Raw genomic sequence first — 16,139 nt, 5'->3', positions numbered from 1 at the left:
GAGCCAACAAACAAGAGGACAAGTTATTTTGTATATGGAATAAACTGCCAGAGGAAGTGGTAGATGCAGGTATGGTTGCAATATTTAAAATGCATTTGGGCAGGTACATTTAAAGGAAAGGTTAGAGGGATGTGGCCCAAATGTAAGCAAATGAAATTAACTTAGTTTGGGAAACTTGGTTGGCATGGACAAGTTGGACTGAAGGGCCTGTTTCCATACTGTATGACTTTATGACTCTAGATATGATTTCTGCAAGAGCAGGTCAGAGGCCTGGGCGAGTAGATTGCATCCTGTCTACCCAAAGCATGTTATCTAACTAAATGTTACAAGTCAGGAGTGCAATGAAATCTTGTTCAATTCCTGGGATGAGTACAGCTTCAACAACACAAGAAGCTTCTGTCAACAAAGCAGTCGACTTGATTGGCACCTTATCTTCAAACATTCACTCCCTCCACCACGTACGCTGCAGAGCAGCAGTGCATTTATCTACAAGACATACTGCAGAAATTCAGTCAAGCTCCCGAGACAGCACTTTCCAAATCCATGCTCACTAACATCTAAAAGAACACGGGGAGCAGATATTTGGGGATACCACCCACCTTCAAGTTCCCTGCCAAGCCCTTCATCATCCTGACATCAAACTGTATCACCATTCCTTCACTGTCACTGGGGAAAAATCCTGGAACTCCATTCCGAACAGCATTGTGGGTGCACCTCCATCAACTGATTGTAATAGTTTGAGACAGTTTGCCAGCAACCTCTCAAAGGAGGAGAAAGTGAGGACTGCAGATGCTGGAGATCAGAGCTGAAAATGTGTTGCTGGAAAAGCGCAGCAGGTCAGGCAGCATCCAAGGAAATTCGACGTTTCAGGCACAAGCCCGAAACATTCTTGATGAAGGGCTTGTGCCCAAAACATTGAATTTCCTGTTCCTTGGATGCTGCCTGACCTGCTGCGCTTTTCCAGCCACACATTTTCAGCAACTTCTCAAAGGCAACTAGAGATGGCCGATAAATGTGGGCCCTAGCCAACAACTCTGACATGCCATGAATGATTTTTTTTAAAATCAGGAATCATAACAACAAAGTTTGTATTTTTGTTATTCCTAATAACCATTTTCATTGTCAAAAGAAAATAGATAAGCTTGCTGAAATGAAAATGTAGTATTTTAATGTACGATCATTTTGCAAAGTATGTTATATCAACTTTTGGAATTCTGAAATTTGCTTTAATAGAGAGGGACATTTATATAGATTCATTCTTATGTCGAAGTATGCTGATCGATGTATTTTGCAATAAAAACCTCACATCTTGCTAGAAAATATGAAAAAGTTTCCTTAATATGTATTCAATGAAATTATTCATTTTTTGTGAAATCTATTAAGCAAGCCCCCTTATGTTCTGGTTAGAAATTGTCCTCAGTACGACGATACTGAAGTAACTCAAATTTAGAAGATCTGGACAATATCCAGTTTTGGGCTGACAAGTGGCAAGTAACATTTGTATCACCTAAGTATCAGGACTATCTCAAACAAGAAAGAGTCAAAATATTCAATAACATTATCCTTGCTGAATCATCCATTATCAACATATTGAAGGTTTTAATATAAATTGTAATACAACATCAATCAAAAGAATTACACTAAATGCCAGTTAATAAGTGATGCAGGAATGAAACTACTGAATTAAATGGAAACTAAAAGCAATGGTAATTATTTAATACATTATCAACAAACTCCCAGTGAAACACAAAGATTCTAGGATTAGACTGATTCACTGTTACCACTAGATGACACTATAAGATTCAATATAAAACACATACATGTCCTGTGTATAAAAAAAAGTTAGGTTTAAATTAGGCTCTTCAAAGTCATGGTAATAACTATGAAAGGATTTGAATTCTGAATGACAGTAAATATAAAAAAGAATTACTGCATATAGAAGTGTGATGATACTATGGCTTTAAGAGGTGTATTTTATCATGTTATTTTTATGAAGAAAGGTTGAGACAGATGTCCCAAGCAGTCTGCTCCAAAGCCAACAAAGTAAACAGCTTGTGTGGCCTTGAAGGTTTTTTTTCAAATGTTAGGACAACGAAAGTAGCCTGAATGGGTGGGATCAAGCTCCTACAGAACTAAGGTTTTTTTTAGTTTTAGCCTTCAGCAGCAGTTGCTGAGGCCTTGAAGCTGTATGTGTAAGCTCTTATTCCTCCCTCTGTTACAGCTAAAAGTTGGAGTTCACGTCCTGCTGCTAGAATTGCATGTGAGATGATCTATTTTATTGAATTTGCCTTTGTCAAGGGTGTGTTTATGGGATGTTACAATATTGGAATAGTTAATAAGTAATAGCTTTTATAAAAAATATAAAATATACTGTTAAGCATTTCAATAGAGTTACAGTTAAGCCAATTCTTTTATTTTTGCTTTGTCTGTATTTTAATAATATGTATGAATGAAGTGTGTTTTGTTTCAAGCCTGATATTTTGATTAATCAAATTGCATCCAGAACACAACGCCTTACACTTATCTTTAAAATAAGAAAAATTAGGGTCCAGATATCTTCTTAATATATTTTGAGGATGTTTGGTCTGGTCCACAACAAGAAGCAGTTGATTGAAGTTGTACTCTAAATCCTTCAATGTCATTAAAATTCCTTGTTCTTGGAATGATTCTTGTGAATTGTACTGCACCCTATCTACTGGCACCACAGCTTTCCTGAAATATGCTGTCCAGAACCAGATACAATACTCCAGTTGAAACTGTACCAGCATGTTGTACAGGTAACGTGTAACTTTCTTGTGTTATATTCAATGTCTCTATTGATAAAGCCTGTGATGTTGTACTCTTTATTAATTAGTCTTTCATGCTGTTATACTACTTTTAATGATTTGATTCATATATATATGCAGTTCCCCATCCATTCCTGTACTCTCTTTGAAATTATATCAACATAAACTCATAACAAAACTATATATTCTTTTATCATATTCACTAAAGCAATGCCTCAGCCACAACTTGCAGTTGACTCATCACCTTCCAAGTTCTGCATTCAGCCATTCCATTTGTAACTGAAGTTCATGATAAAAGTTCATTTATACAACTTACATTTATGCAGCATATGCTTGGTAATAAAGCAAAAATTGATATTGAATCAGAGAAAGAGCTGTAAGTTTAGACAGCCAATAGCTTAGTCAATTAAATAGATTTTAATGAGTGCTTAAAAAAAGAGAATGAAGTGACACATGCCAAAGAAGTTTCCATAGTAGAGAAGTTTCTATAGTGTAGTGGTTATCACGTTTGCCTCACACGCGAAAGGTCCCCAGTTCGATCCTGGGTGGGAACATTGTATTGCATGTTTTTAAGGGTGGCACAGTGGTTAGCACTGCTGCCTCACAGCACCAGGGACCTGGGTTCAATTCCCGCCTCAGGCGACTGACTGTATGGAGTTTGCATGTTCTCCCCGTGTCTGCGTGGGTTTCCTCCGGGTGCTCCGGTTTCCTCCCACAGTCCAAAGATGTGCGGGTCAGGTGAATTGGCCATGCTAAATTGCCTGTAGTGTTAGGTAAGGGGTATATGTAGGGGTATGGGTGGGTTGCACTTTGGCGGGTCGGTGTGGACTTGTTGGGCCGAAGGGCCTGTTTCCACACTGTAAGTAATCTAATCTAATCTAAAAAAAACTTTGAAAACGTCGATGACCTTCCCTCCTAGGCCGTTTTAGCACTGGGTCAGGTCCCTCCAACACTGCCTTGGATACGTGCAGCATGTAACACACAGTAGCTTACCTCTTGCATCTGGAGCATCTCAGAAGAAACTCATTCTTTTCTTCAGGAGGCAAAGGCATCACGACGGCGGCATTCACCATGTCCATCTCAGATTCTGAGGTGTCTTCAATTCTTGATGGAGGCAGAGAACCCACAGATTCCAGAAGAGTTGGAAAGGCTGTTGAGGAGGCAGCTTTCATATGATCCATGTACTTGTTCAGGTCCCTTGCACCTAACCGAAATGTATATGTCACAAAACCTGACCTCATATCAGCCATGCGTCTTATCCATGCAGATCCATTCCTGTGGTACCTGCACCAAATTTTGTCCCCTTAGGTAAACTGTCTCTTGCTTAGTGGAATCTTTCATTTGGCATTGGCTTTCCTGATGCTATTTCACCTTCACCTCCTAGATCCAAGAAAATCGGATTTAATCTGGTGCAGAGTCTTCTCCCTATTGGCAACTCTTCCAGAGCTATCCCTGTAGTTGCATGAGAGGAGGTCCAACAGTCAAAGAATAACTGGGACAGTTTGGTATCCAGTGAAGCTGTAGGCTGTCTCTTTAGGCCTGCCTTCAAAGTTTGGACTGCTCTTTCTGCCTTTTCATTGGATGATTGATGGTATGCAGCTGTCCTTATATGCCGTTCGATTTTAGGAAATACTCAAATTCTCTGCTGGTAAACAATGGTCCATTATCTGTGACCATCAATTCTGGGATTCCATGTAATGCAAATGATACATGCAGTTTTTCTATTGTTACCTCCATGTTTGATGAATGAACTATATGCACAACCAACCACTTTAAGTGGGCATCTACAATGACTAAGAACATTGAGCTCATGAAAGGACTCGCATAGTCAATGTATAAATAAGTGCAGGGTTTAGCCATTCCCATGAATGTCAGGGAGCTGGTAGCAGCAATTTTTGTCCTTGTTGGCATTCTGGGCATTGCTCCACCAATGCAGTCAAGTTTGTATCCAATCCTGGCCACCAGACATAATTTCTCACCAACATCTTCATTTTGGAAACTCCTGGATGACTTTAGTGGAGTTCAGCCAGTTTCTGGTGGCAACTTTTGCACGGGACAATCCGTCTTGCTCCCCATAATGAAATACCATCCTCTAATGTGGTCTGGTCTCCATGGTTCAAAAAGGTTCCAATATTGGTTTCCCTCATCACTACCAGCTGTTTCAGTTTTGCCAGGACCTGATCTTTCTGCATCCAAAGTCTGATATTGTCAGCTGAGACTGAAAGTGTGTCCAGAAAATTTGAAGCATTATGGACTCTTCCAATGGCAGTACCATTGGTGATGTAACTGCCGACGGGAGGTGGCTCAATGCATCCACATTTGTTACTTGGCCTCCCAGGTGCTGTTTCAACTTATGGCTATATTTACTTGGTATTAGAACCCGCTGCTGAATTTGACCTGAAGCTATGGGTGGCACTGCTTTCCTCTCGTTGAGTAGACCCAGGTGGGCTTTGTGGTCCGTTATTGTTAGAAATTTACGTCTGTAACAGTATTGGAACTTCATGTCTCCACAAATAACCACCAAGCCATACCTCTCTATCTGGGCAAATTTACACTCTGCATTAGCCAAACTCCTGGAATTATATGCTATTAAGCATTCCTCTCCATTGGGCCACCTATGAACTAACACTACCCCATGTATGGGAAGGCATCACATACCAGATCTTGCTTGGGATCATATTATGTCAACATTTTAGAGGATGATAGCTGTTTCTTCACTTCCCTGAAAGCTATGGCTTGGCTACACAGCCAGTCCCAAGACTGACCCTTTTTAAAGAGTTGATTTAAAGGTGCCAAGATGAAGGCCAGGCTACGTATGAATTTTCCATAACAATTCACCACTCCAAGGAAAGACCTATGCCTCAGCACAGGAGCTGGGGCATCTTGATCGTCCTCATTTTATCTTTGAAGAGGTGCAACCTAGTCTTGCTAACTCTGGAGCCCCCAAATGGTGACCTGCAGTGGACCTTATGAAATGTTCTACATCACCCGCTGAAAAACTGCACAGGCTGATGATTCCCTAGGTGGCAGTCTCATATATTGGTATGAACCCTTATAGGTACTAATTATAGTATACTTCTGGGAATCCTCATCTAACCGCAATTGCAAGTATGCATGGCTCATGGTCAGCTTTGTGAAGGATAGCCACCCTGCCAGCTTTATGTATAAATCCCCTACGCGAGGGATCAGGTACATATCCAGCTGCGAAAAGTGGTTTACTGTTTGTTTAGAACCCCACAATGGTGAACCAGCCTGTTGGGCTTCACAGTTGGTACAACCAGTACTGCTCATTCCACAAACTAAACTGGTTTAATGAGTCCTTCACTTTCCAGTCTTCTAATTTCTGCCTCTACTTTTGCCTTGAAGATGAATGGTACTGTGGGCCCTTGCAGAATCATGGAATTGCTTCCTGGTCAACATGCAAGGTGGCTATGGCTCCTTTGATAGTCCCTATGCCTTCCTGGAAAATTTCTAGGCATGTAGTTAGGACTTCTCTCGGGTAGCAATTTTGTAATTGAAAAGCGTTGAGTCAATCTAGATGAATTTTCTCAATCAACTTCATTCCATCAAACTTAGGCCCATGCCTTTTACTGCAAACTGTGATAACTGAGCTAGCTGCTTCTCATAAGAGACCAGATCTGAAGTTGTGCCCCTAACCTGCAAAGATTCCCCTGTATAGGTTCTCAGTCCAGCAAAGGTCTTGCACAAACGTAAGGATTGAAGTCCAGAGCGAGTTTTATTAAAGGCTGGTTCTGCAATCAATAAATCTGCCTCACTGGTATTGACACCCATTAGAACCAGGTGACCATTTAACCAGACATTTATTTTGATTGGTTCTGATCTGGATTTTGCTAAGCAATCAAACTGTTCCAAACCAGATGTAGGTGGATGTTCCAGTGTGTGCACTCTCCTGATACCGTCCTATGAGTTCTCTTACTCAATTTAGATCTAGTAGGATTCTTTTGTTGTCATGAGTCTACACACCGGCAGCAACCACATTATCTTGCTGGTCTGAATCCTGAAGAAAATTTTAACCATTTGGCCGAAGCTTGGCTTTATTCTGGGGTTTTGCTGTGGGCTGACCTCTGTCCAGTATACAACAAAGACATTTTATGTCAGCAGATTTGGGATTGGCTTAAGGATTGTAACTGAGAGAACAAAGCACTAACAGTGTAGTGGGAGATAGATTAGAGAAAGCAAGATGATTGGTATGTATTTTTGCATCATAAGGTTACAATTTTCCAATTAACACATCTGGATTCCCATCAACATGATGCAATATGGGAATCGAAAGGGTCATTTCCTGCTTGTTAAATGCCAAATTATACTTCTTGTTTTTAGATCCTGATTGGATATTTTAAAGTTTCATCAAGCTGAAGTCATGCTGCTGCTGTTTGGAAAATATGATTTATTCCAGTGTGGGGCAAGGACAGTTGAGTTGTGTGCATGCCAACTAAGTGCATGGAGAACTCTCGTGTCTGAATTTGGTAAATCATTTGTTGTATTTTGTTCTCATTCTAATAAGCAGCAGAATGCCATGTTAATCATCCTGAAATGTCAACAATGGCTGTGCAAGTTTTACTGCAATCACTGTAATTACATGGCTGATGCAGTTCACGATTCCTGAAGAATTCTATGTGTCAAGTTTACTCTGGTTTTATATTTATTCTGTTTCTTAGTAAATGCCAAGTAACTTTTTAGGACATCACATCGTATTGCTAAAGTAAGTCTAGTGCCATTGGAATGTTTCCTGAATGGGGTGAATAGGTTCTGTGTTTATACTGACAAAGTGTATGAAACTGTCTTCACTGCTATCTTTCTTTGTAATGAACCAAGCAATGGTATGTGTGAGGCCTCAGGAAGGGGGTCTCTAAGGGGGTTAGGGACATGATACCCTGGAAACATTAAACAAATGAGAGACTGAAGTATATGTCCTTCTTTATTTCAAGTAGATACTTATTGAGTCCCCCCGGGAAAGGGGGATTGTGAAAGAAAGTATGTGGGGCACTCTGGTTGGGTTTGTATATATTATTGGAATAGAAATCTTACTTGGACTAAAGGCTCAAAGTTATTTTTAAATACTTATTCAATGTAACAGAATGTTACATATAAAAGTTAAATGGACATAAATTGTGAAGATCCTAATAAAATGTTATGCAAGTTGATTGTTGGCTGTTTAATACAGTTTTTCATACTGCGATGTTTCAGAATTGTTATAAATATACCAATATTAGCATACATTTTTGATTATATCTGTTAATTAAACAACTCAAAGGCAAACAAGGAAGTAATAGTACAAGGACAAGAAAAATTATCTTGACAAAAGCTCTAACTTTTATATTTATGTCCTTGCCCCCAGCCCAACCTCCCTCCTATTTATCTCTCTGCCTCCTGCCCAAAAGCCTCATTCCTGATGAAGGGCTTATGCCCTAAATGGTGATTTTCCTGTTCCTCGGTTGCTGCTTGACCTGCTGTGCTTTTCCAGCACTGCACTCTGAACTCTGATCTCCTGCAATCCTGACTTTCTCCAGTGTCTGGGAATCTCAATTTTGGATTAAAAAGTCCAAGAAAGAGAAAAGGAATTCATCCTGCTTTTAGATTTTGGGGCGTGATTATGGGGTAGAACTGCCAAGTCAAGAAAACTTCAATTAGGCTGTTCACATCAGTCTCAGGATCTCTATGATTTGACCCACAAATTCAACAGTGGGACGAATATCTCTGGAAAATGGGTTTAAACTATCCTGCTGCTAAATTAATGAGTGCTTTACCAAACAGGCAGATGAAAACCATACCATTTGCAACCCAGTGGAGTATGGAATTTGTTACTTGACATTGTTGCAGTGCAGTGAGAAAGTGATGACCGCAGATGCTGGAGATCAGAGTCAAATAGTGTGGCGCTGGAAAAGCACAGAGGGTCAGGCAGCATGAGAGGAGCAGTTTATTCGAAGAAACTGGTGAAATTGACATTGGTGCCATGTGGTTGGAGGGTCCCAAGGTAGATTTTGAGGCATTCCTCCTCTAGGTGTCAGCTGGCTTGGATGTGGCGGTGGAGGAGGCCCTGGACTTGCATGTCCTTGGCAGAGTGGGAGGGGGAGTTGAAGTGGTCAGCCACAGGGCTTTGGGGTTGTGGGTGCATGTGTTCCAGAGATGGTCAGGACGTCAACATGCAGAACGGTTCAAAGAACATCTCCAGGACACACTCACCCAACAACCCCGCCACCCTGTGGCTGATTATTTCATAATGAATAGCAGAGCAGATTTGTGAGGCCAAATGGCCTACACCTGCTCCAAGTTTCTATTTCAACAAAGCATCAATATTGCCATCTCTATATATTGCTTAACTCAACAGGTCCGTTCTCTTGCGATCTTGCATTATAAGAAAATTGTGCAATATCCTCCCCATTTAAACTAATAGGGTCGGAATCATGCTATATCCTATACAGGCAAGGAAAGTTTGTGTTCGACAAATAATGGTCTAAATTCTTCAATTGTGTTAAAGGTCAATTTGCATTGAAGAAACATGTGTAGTATCAGAAAATATATGAAAGCAACATATCACAGAACAGTGTCAAAGTAAAGATATACATAAGTTACAAATGACAAAGAACTGATAAATACTTCCATTTCATGGGACATTGGTATCCGTTTTGGAACTGAGGTGATCTGTACCGATGGGACAGTCTCCACCTGAACAGATCTGGATCTAGTGTCCTAGCAAAAAAGGCTAAATAGGGTGGTCACGAGGACTTTAAACTTGTGAGTCAGGGGAAAGGGGAAGGGAAAGCAACAGGGAGTATAGACTCAAGTAGAAAGATAAGCAGCAGGTTAGCATGTGTGCAGGGTCTAAGTTCAAGGCAGGCTAGGAATAAAGCAAAAATGAAGGATAACTTAAGTAAAGGTGATGGAAATCATGAGAATAAGAAAATTAGCATTCAGCTTTACCTGAATGCTTGAAGCATTCGTAATAAAGTAGATGAATTAACAGTACAAATCTTTGTAAATGATTATGATGTGATAGGCATCACAGAGACATGGTGCAGGGGGTTCAGGACTGGCAGTTAAACATCCAAGGATTTACAACTTATCAAAAAGACAGGGAGGTGGGCAGAGGGGGTGGGGTTGCCCAGTTAGTTAAGAATGAAATTAAATCTATAGCATTAAATGATATAGGGTCAGATGATGTGGAGTCTGTCCGGGTGAAGTTGAACCACAAAGGCAAAAAAACTGTAATGCACGTTATGCACAGACCCCCCAGCAGTGGCCAGGACCAGTAGTTGAAGATGCACCAGGAAATAGATAGGGCATGTCAGAAAGGTGGTCATGGGGGACATCAATATGCAAATGGACTGGGTGAATTGCGTTGCTGGTGGATCCAAAGAAAGAGAATTCATGGACTGCTTACAGGATGGTTTTCTGGAACAGCTTGTGATGGAGCCCACAAGGGAGCAGGCTATTCTGGACTTAGTGCTATGTAATGAACCAGACTTGATAAAAGATCATAAAGTCAGGGAACACTGAGGAGGCAGTGATAATAATATGGTAGAGTTCAGTCCGCAGTTCGAAGGAGAGAAGGCAAAATTGAATGTAATGGTAATCCAAAATTGGATTAAATAAAGGTAATTACAGGGGCAGGAGAGAGGAACTGATGAAAATTGACTGGAAGCAGAGCCTAATGGGGACGACAGTAGAGCAACAGTGGCAGGAGTTTCTGGGTGTAATTGAGGTTGCAGTACAGAGGTACATCCCCAAGAATAGAAAGATTACCCAGTGGGTGGGTGGGAGGAGGGGGAAGGAGAGCAATTAGACAACCATGGCTGACGAAGGAACTCAGGAAATGTATCACAGAAAAAGAGAGAGTCTATAAAGTAGCCAAGAGCGCTGGGAAATCAGAAGATTGGGATGACTCTGAAAACAAACAGAGAATAACAAAGAGAGAAATAAGGAAGGAGCGGATCAACTATGAAGGTAAGCTCGCCAGTAATATTAGAAATGACAGTAAATGTTTCTTTCAATAAGTAAGAAACAAACAAGAGGCAAAAGTAGAGATTGGGCCGCTCCAAATTGATGCAGGAAGGCTAGTGATGGTAGATAAGGAAATAGCTGAAGATCCCGGCAGTGGCTCAGTGATTAGCACTGTTGCCTCACATTGCCAGGAACCCGGGTTCAATTCCCACCTTGGGCAACTGTCTGTGTGGAGTTTGCTCCGGTTTCCTCCCACAGTCCAAAGATGTGCAGGTGAGCTGAATTGGCCATACTAAATTGTCTGTAATGTTAGGTGCATTAGTTAGTGGAGTGGGTCTGGGTTGGTTGCTTTTCGGAGGGTCGGTATGGACTTGTTGGGCCAAAGGGCCTGTTTCCACACTGTGGAGAAGCTAATCTAATCGAATCTAAACTTAATAAATACTTTGTGTCAGTCTTCACAGTGGAAATATGAGTAATATCACAACAATTAAGGAGAGTCAAGGGGCAGGGTTGAGTATAGTGGCCATTACAAAGGAGAAAGTACTTGATAAGCTAAAAGGTCTAAAAACTGATAAATCTCCTGGCCTGGATGGGCTACATCCTAGAGTTCTGAGAGAGGTGGCTGAAGAAATAGTGGAGGATTGGTTGTAATCTTCCAAAAATCACTGGAGTCATGGAAAGTCCCAGATGATTGGAAAATTGTTGTTGTAACCCCCTTGTCCAAGAAAGGATCAAGAAAAAATATAGAAAATTATAGGCCAACTACAATTACCCTAACCTCGGTTGTAAGTAAAATTCTAGAATCCATCGTTAAGGATGAGATTTCTAAATTCTTGGAAGCGCAGGGCCGAATTAGAATAAGTCAGCATAGATTTAGTAAGGGGAGGTCATGCCTGACAAACCTGTTAGAATTCTTTCGAGAGGTAACAAGTAGATGAGACCAGGGAAACCCAGTGGATGTGGTCTATCTAGACTTCCAAAAGGCTTTTGATAAGGTGCCTCACAGGAGGCTGCTGAGTAAGGGGAGGGCCCATGGTGTTCAAGGTGAGCTACTGGCATGGATTGAAGATTGGCTGTTTGACAGAAGGCAGAGAATTGGGATAAAAGATTCTTTTTTATAATGGCAACTGGTGATAAGTAGTGTCCCACACGGTTCAGTGCTGGGGCCCCAGCTGTTCACTTTATATATTAATGATCTGAATGAATAGACTGGGGCATTCTGGCAAACTTCACCGATGATACAAAGTTAGGTGGACAGGCAGGTAGTTCTGAGGAAGTGGGGAAGCTACAGAAAAATTTACACAGCTTAGGAGAATGGTCCAAGAAATTCAATGTGAGCAAATGCGAGGTATTGCACTTTGGAAAAAAGAACACAGGCAGGGACTATTTTATAAATGCTGAGAAAATTCATAAAGTCAAAGTACAAAGGGATCTGGGAGTGCTAGTACAGGATTCTCGAAAGGTTGACTTGCAGGTTGAGTCCATGGTTAAGAAAACAAATGTAATGTTGTCATTTATTTCAAGAGGGTTGCAATGTAAAAGCAATGAGATACTACTAAGACTTTGTAAAGCTCTGGTTAGGCCCCATTTGGAATACTGTATCCAATTTTGGGCCCACACCTCAGGAAGGATATATTGGCACTGGAGTGTGTCCAACGGAGATTCACATGGATGATCCCTGGAATGGTAGGCCTAACATACAATGAACTGCTGAGGATCCTGGGATTGTATTCATTAGAGTTTAGAAGGTTGAGGGGAGACCTAATAAAAACTTACAAGATCATGCATGACTTAGAAAGGGTAGATGCTGGGAAATTGTTTCCATCAGGCAGGGATACTAGGACTTGTGAGCACAAGTCTTAGAATTAGAGGGAGTCAATTTAGAACAGAAATGAGGAGACATTTCTTCAGCCAGAGAGTGATGGGCTTGGGGAATTCACTGCCGCGGAGCGCAGTGGAGGCTAGGACATTAAATGTCTTCAAGGCAGAGATTGATAAATTCTTAAGCTCACAAGAAATTAAGGGATACGAGAGAGTGTGGCTAAGTGGCGCTGAATTGTCCATCGGCCATGATTGAATAGCGGAGTGGACTCAATGGGCTGAATGGCCTTACTTCAAATCCTATTTCTTATGGTCTTATGGCATTAAATATATTTGTAATACTACTTATCTATCGGTTCATAAAATTTGCCTAAGACGCGACTTAAATTTGTTCACTGCTTAAAAATGTAGTCAACATCTAAGTCCATCAACAATATTTGTTTTAGATGCAATTTACTTGCTTGTTTACTGGTTTCTTCTTAGATGCATTTCTTTTCAGTTATTTAGATCATTTTAAATGTTTCCTTGTTTTATTCACCTGACTGGATTTTTGCTTCTTACTGAAGCAATAATTTTGAATTAGCTGCGCTTTTATTTTAGGAATTTTATTTGTGATGTCTCCGCTAATTCCTTCTTTGAAAGAACTTCAAGAGGGGGAGAGAGAAAGATTGATTTCTCAGCTTTCTACGACCTGCTCTGATTCTTTGCTGGCACTTTGAGTGAAATAATTGGATTGCTGTTCCAACGAACCAGAACCAGTGTGATGGACTGAATGACGGTTTACTGTATGATTCTATGATTTGAATACCAACATCACTATTTTGACTGCTATGGAACTGATGGCTGTCATGCAGGAAAAGGTTGTGGTGCTTTGAATTTCATCACTTCATGATAACACTTATTGTATGCATAATACTTCCCCTCCAACCCTACCCCACCTCAACCCACTTCATGTTCTTGTTGCATCTTTGCAATTTTCTTTCATGCAAATGTGCACAGGTGACTGTGTGCATACAAGAGAAATCTGACTTTTAAAGTATACAAATCAGGACTGCAGCATCCCAGATTTCTTCCCCTCAGTGCTCTCAGGAATTATCACTGATTCAAATAACATCTACAATCTGGCTGAAGTTGGTATTAATTGAACACCCTGCAGCAAGGTTACTCGAAAGTGGAATGTGTCTCAGATATGGAATGTGTCTCAGACACCAAAACAGAGAAAAGAAAAAAATGACATTAATTATCAGTGAAGCAATCACCAAGAGCAAAGTTATACGATAAAAGATTTTCAATACAATGCCTACTTTTTATCCCAAATTTTCTAGAACTTGATTTTAGCATTAGCAGTACTTGAAGCTTCTATCATATAGAAATTCACATTGCTTTTTGTTCCAAACAAAGTAATTCCTGCCAATTTTCATTGTGGGTCTTTATTGCCTTTAGAAACAGTGATTCAAGGATTTTGAGCTGATATTTGAAACTAGTTTATTTTGGGCGGGATGGGAGGGTGTGTCGAAATTTGTTGAGGAACTCTAGTTGGGACTCAATTCTGCACTGAGTGCATGCCCCAGCTAAAATACTTGATGCCAGCCAAACGTAGAATCTTAAGCCTCATTAATGCTGCTTGAATGAGCTCTTGGTGTTGGCACAACTCTACATTTTACCAAGCTGTGCATCTGCCCACATAGAATCATAGAGATGAACAGCACAGAACAAACCCTTTAGTCCAACTCGTCCATGCCGACCAGATATCCCAACCTAATATAGTCCCATTTGCCAGCACTTGGCCCATATCCCTCTAAACCCTTCCTATTCAAATATCCATCCAGATGCCTTTTAAATGCTGTAATTGTACCAGCCTCCACCACTTCCTCTGGCAGCTCATCCCATACACATGTGTATAAACGTTGTCCCTCAGGTCCCTTTTATAGCTTTCCCCTCTCACCCTCAAGTTCTATGCCCTCTAGTTCTGAACTCCCCACCCAAGGGAAAAGACCATGTCTATTTATTCTATCCATGACCCCGATGATTTTATAAATCTCTAGAAGGTCACCTCTCAGCCTCTGACACGCCAGGGAACACAACCCCAGCCTGTTCAGCCTCTCCCTATAGCTCAAATCCTCCAACCCTGGCAACATCCTTGTAAATCTTTTCTGAACCCTTTCAAGTTTCACAACATCCTTCTGATAAGAAGGAGACCAGAATTGCACGCAATATTCCAACAGTGGCCTAACTAATGTCCTGTACAGCCGCAACATGACCTCCCAACTCCTGTACTCATCGCTCTGACCAATAAAGGAAAGCATAACAAATGCCTTCTTCATTATCCTATCTATCTGCAACTCTAATTTCATGCAACTATGAACTTGCACTCCAAAGTCTCTTTGGTCAGCAGCACTCCCCAGGTCCTTACCATTAAGTGTATGAGTCCCACTTTGGTTTGCTACGCTGCCACCAAGAAAGTTGTACAGCAAGCCCATGAGTGGAATGAAGTGACAACATTATTTTGCCTTTGATATATAGGAATGTCTTTTTAAAACAGGAAATTAACCATTTTTTGGTGAGTTCTGTAGCATTAGTAGCTGCAGTACCACTGGCAAATCTTAAGGGGATCTATTTCAACTCATTAATGTTCAATATCCCAGACAAGTGGGTATTGTTGGTTGCTCAAGATGACCCTTGGAAAACGTATGTAACCGAGTCCACTCTGTGTACGATGGAATGCAATAAAATACAAAATAAGAACTTGGTTCTTTTAAAAATTAGTTTCTCTTAACACAAAAAAAATCATTGAAATATATCACAAGATTATCATAATTGTGGAAACAATCTGTCCATTTTATTCTTCCAAAATCTGATCCCTGATTTAATCATTCAGTTTGTGACTAATGTTCTGGAGCTTTTCGTACATTATCTGGGACTCAGTTCTTGGCATTTAATCACTTGACTTATAATCTCCCTCTGCTAGTTGGGAAGTGAACCTTATCCCTATACTTGCATTTTAGTTTAATTCTCCGAATTTACTAAATTGATCCCACTTACAAACTCAAACCTGAGTAAGATCAACAACCTATTTCTTTTGAAGGCTAAAAATGATTGTTCTCACAATTGTTTACAATAGACAATAGGTGCAGGAGTAGGCCATTCTGCCCTTCGAGCCTGCACCACCATTCAATATGATCATGGCTGATCATCCTTAATCAGTATCCTGTTCCTGCCTTATCTCCATAATCCTTGATTCCACTATCCTTGAGAGCTCTATCCAACTCTTTCTTAAATGAATCGAGAGACTGGGCCTCTACTGCCCTCTGGGACAGAGCATTCCACACAGCCACCACTCTCTGGGTGAAGAAGTTTCTCCTCATTTCTGTCCTAAATGGTCTACCCCGTATTTTTAAGCTGTGTTCTCTGGTTTGGATTTGGGCTCAGCCTTGCAGCTCTTCTCTACATTGCCTCCAACACATTCATCTTTTTCCACGTGTCTCAGTGCCCAGATTTGAACACTGTACTGAAGGTGTCATCTGACGAAGCCACATACAGCTTCCTATTTTCATTGTCTGACTGTTTAGG

The 16,139-nt window shown here is 40.8% G+C and overlaps 1 non-coding gene across 1 annotated transcript; it reads left to right on the top strand.

The window, feature by feature from the left end:
- Positions 1-3,267: 3,267 nt before the first annotated feature.
- On the top strand, positions 3,268-3,340 carry trnav-cac (transfer RNA valine (anticodon CAC)). Its single transcript has one exon. It is a non-coding gene; the product is annotated as a tRNA-Val (tRNA).
- Positions 3,341-16,139: the final 12,799 nt, after the last annotated feature.

Source organism: Hemiscyllium ocellatum, chromosome 23, assembly GCF_020745735.1.
Source record: "Hemiscyllium ocellatum isolate sHemOce1 chromosome 23, sHemOce1.pat.X.cur, whole genome shotgun sequence".
In the NCBI taxonomy this organism is placed as follows: domain Eukaryota; kingdom Metazoa; phylum Chordata; class Chondrichthyes; order Orectolobiformes; family Hemiscylliidae; genus Hemiscyllium; species Hemiscyllium ocellatum.
The sequence above is the reverse complement of the archived record's forward strand: the minus strand, read 5'-3'. Positions and strand labels throughout refer to the sequence as shown.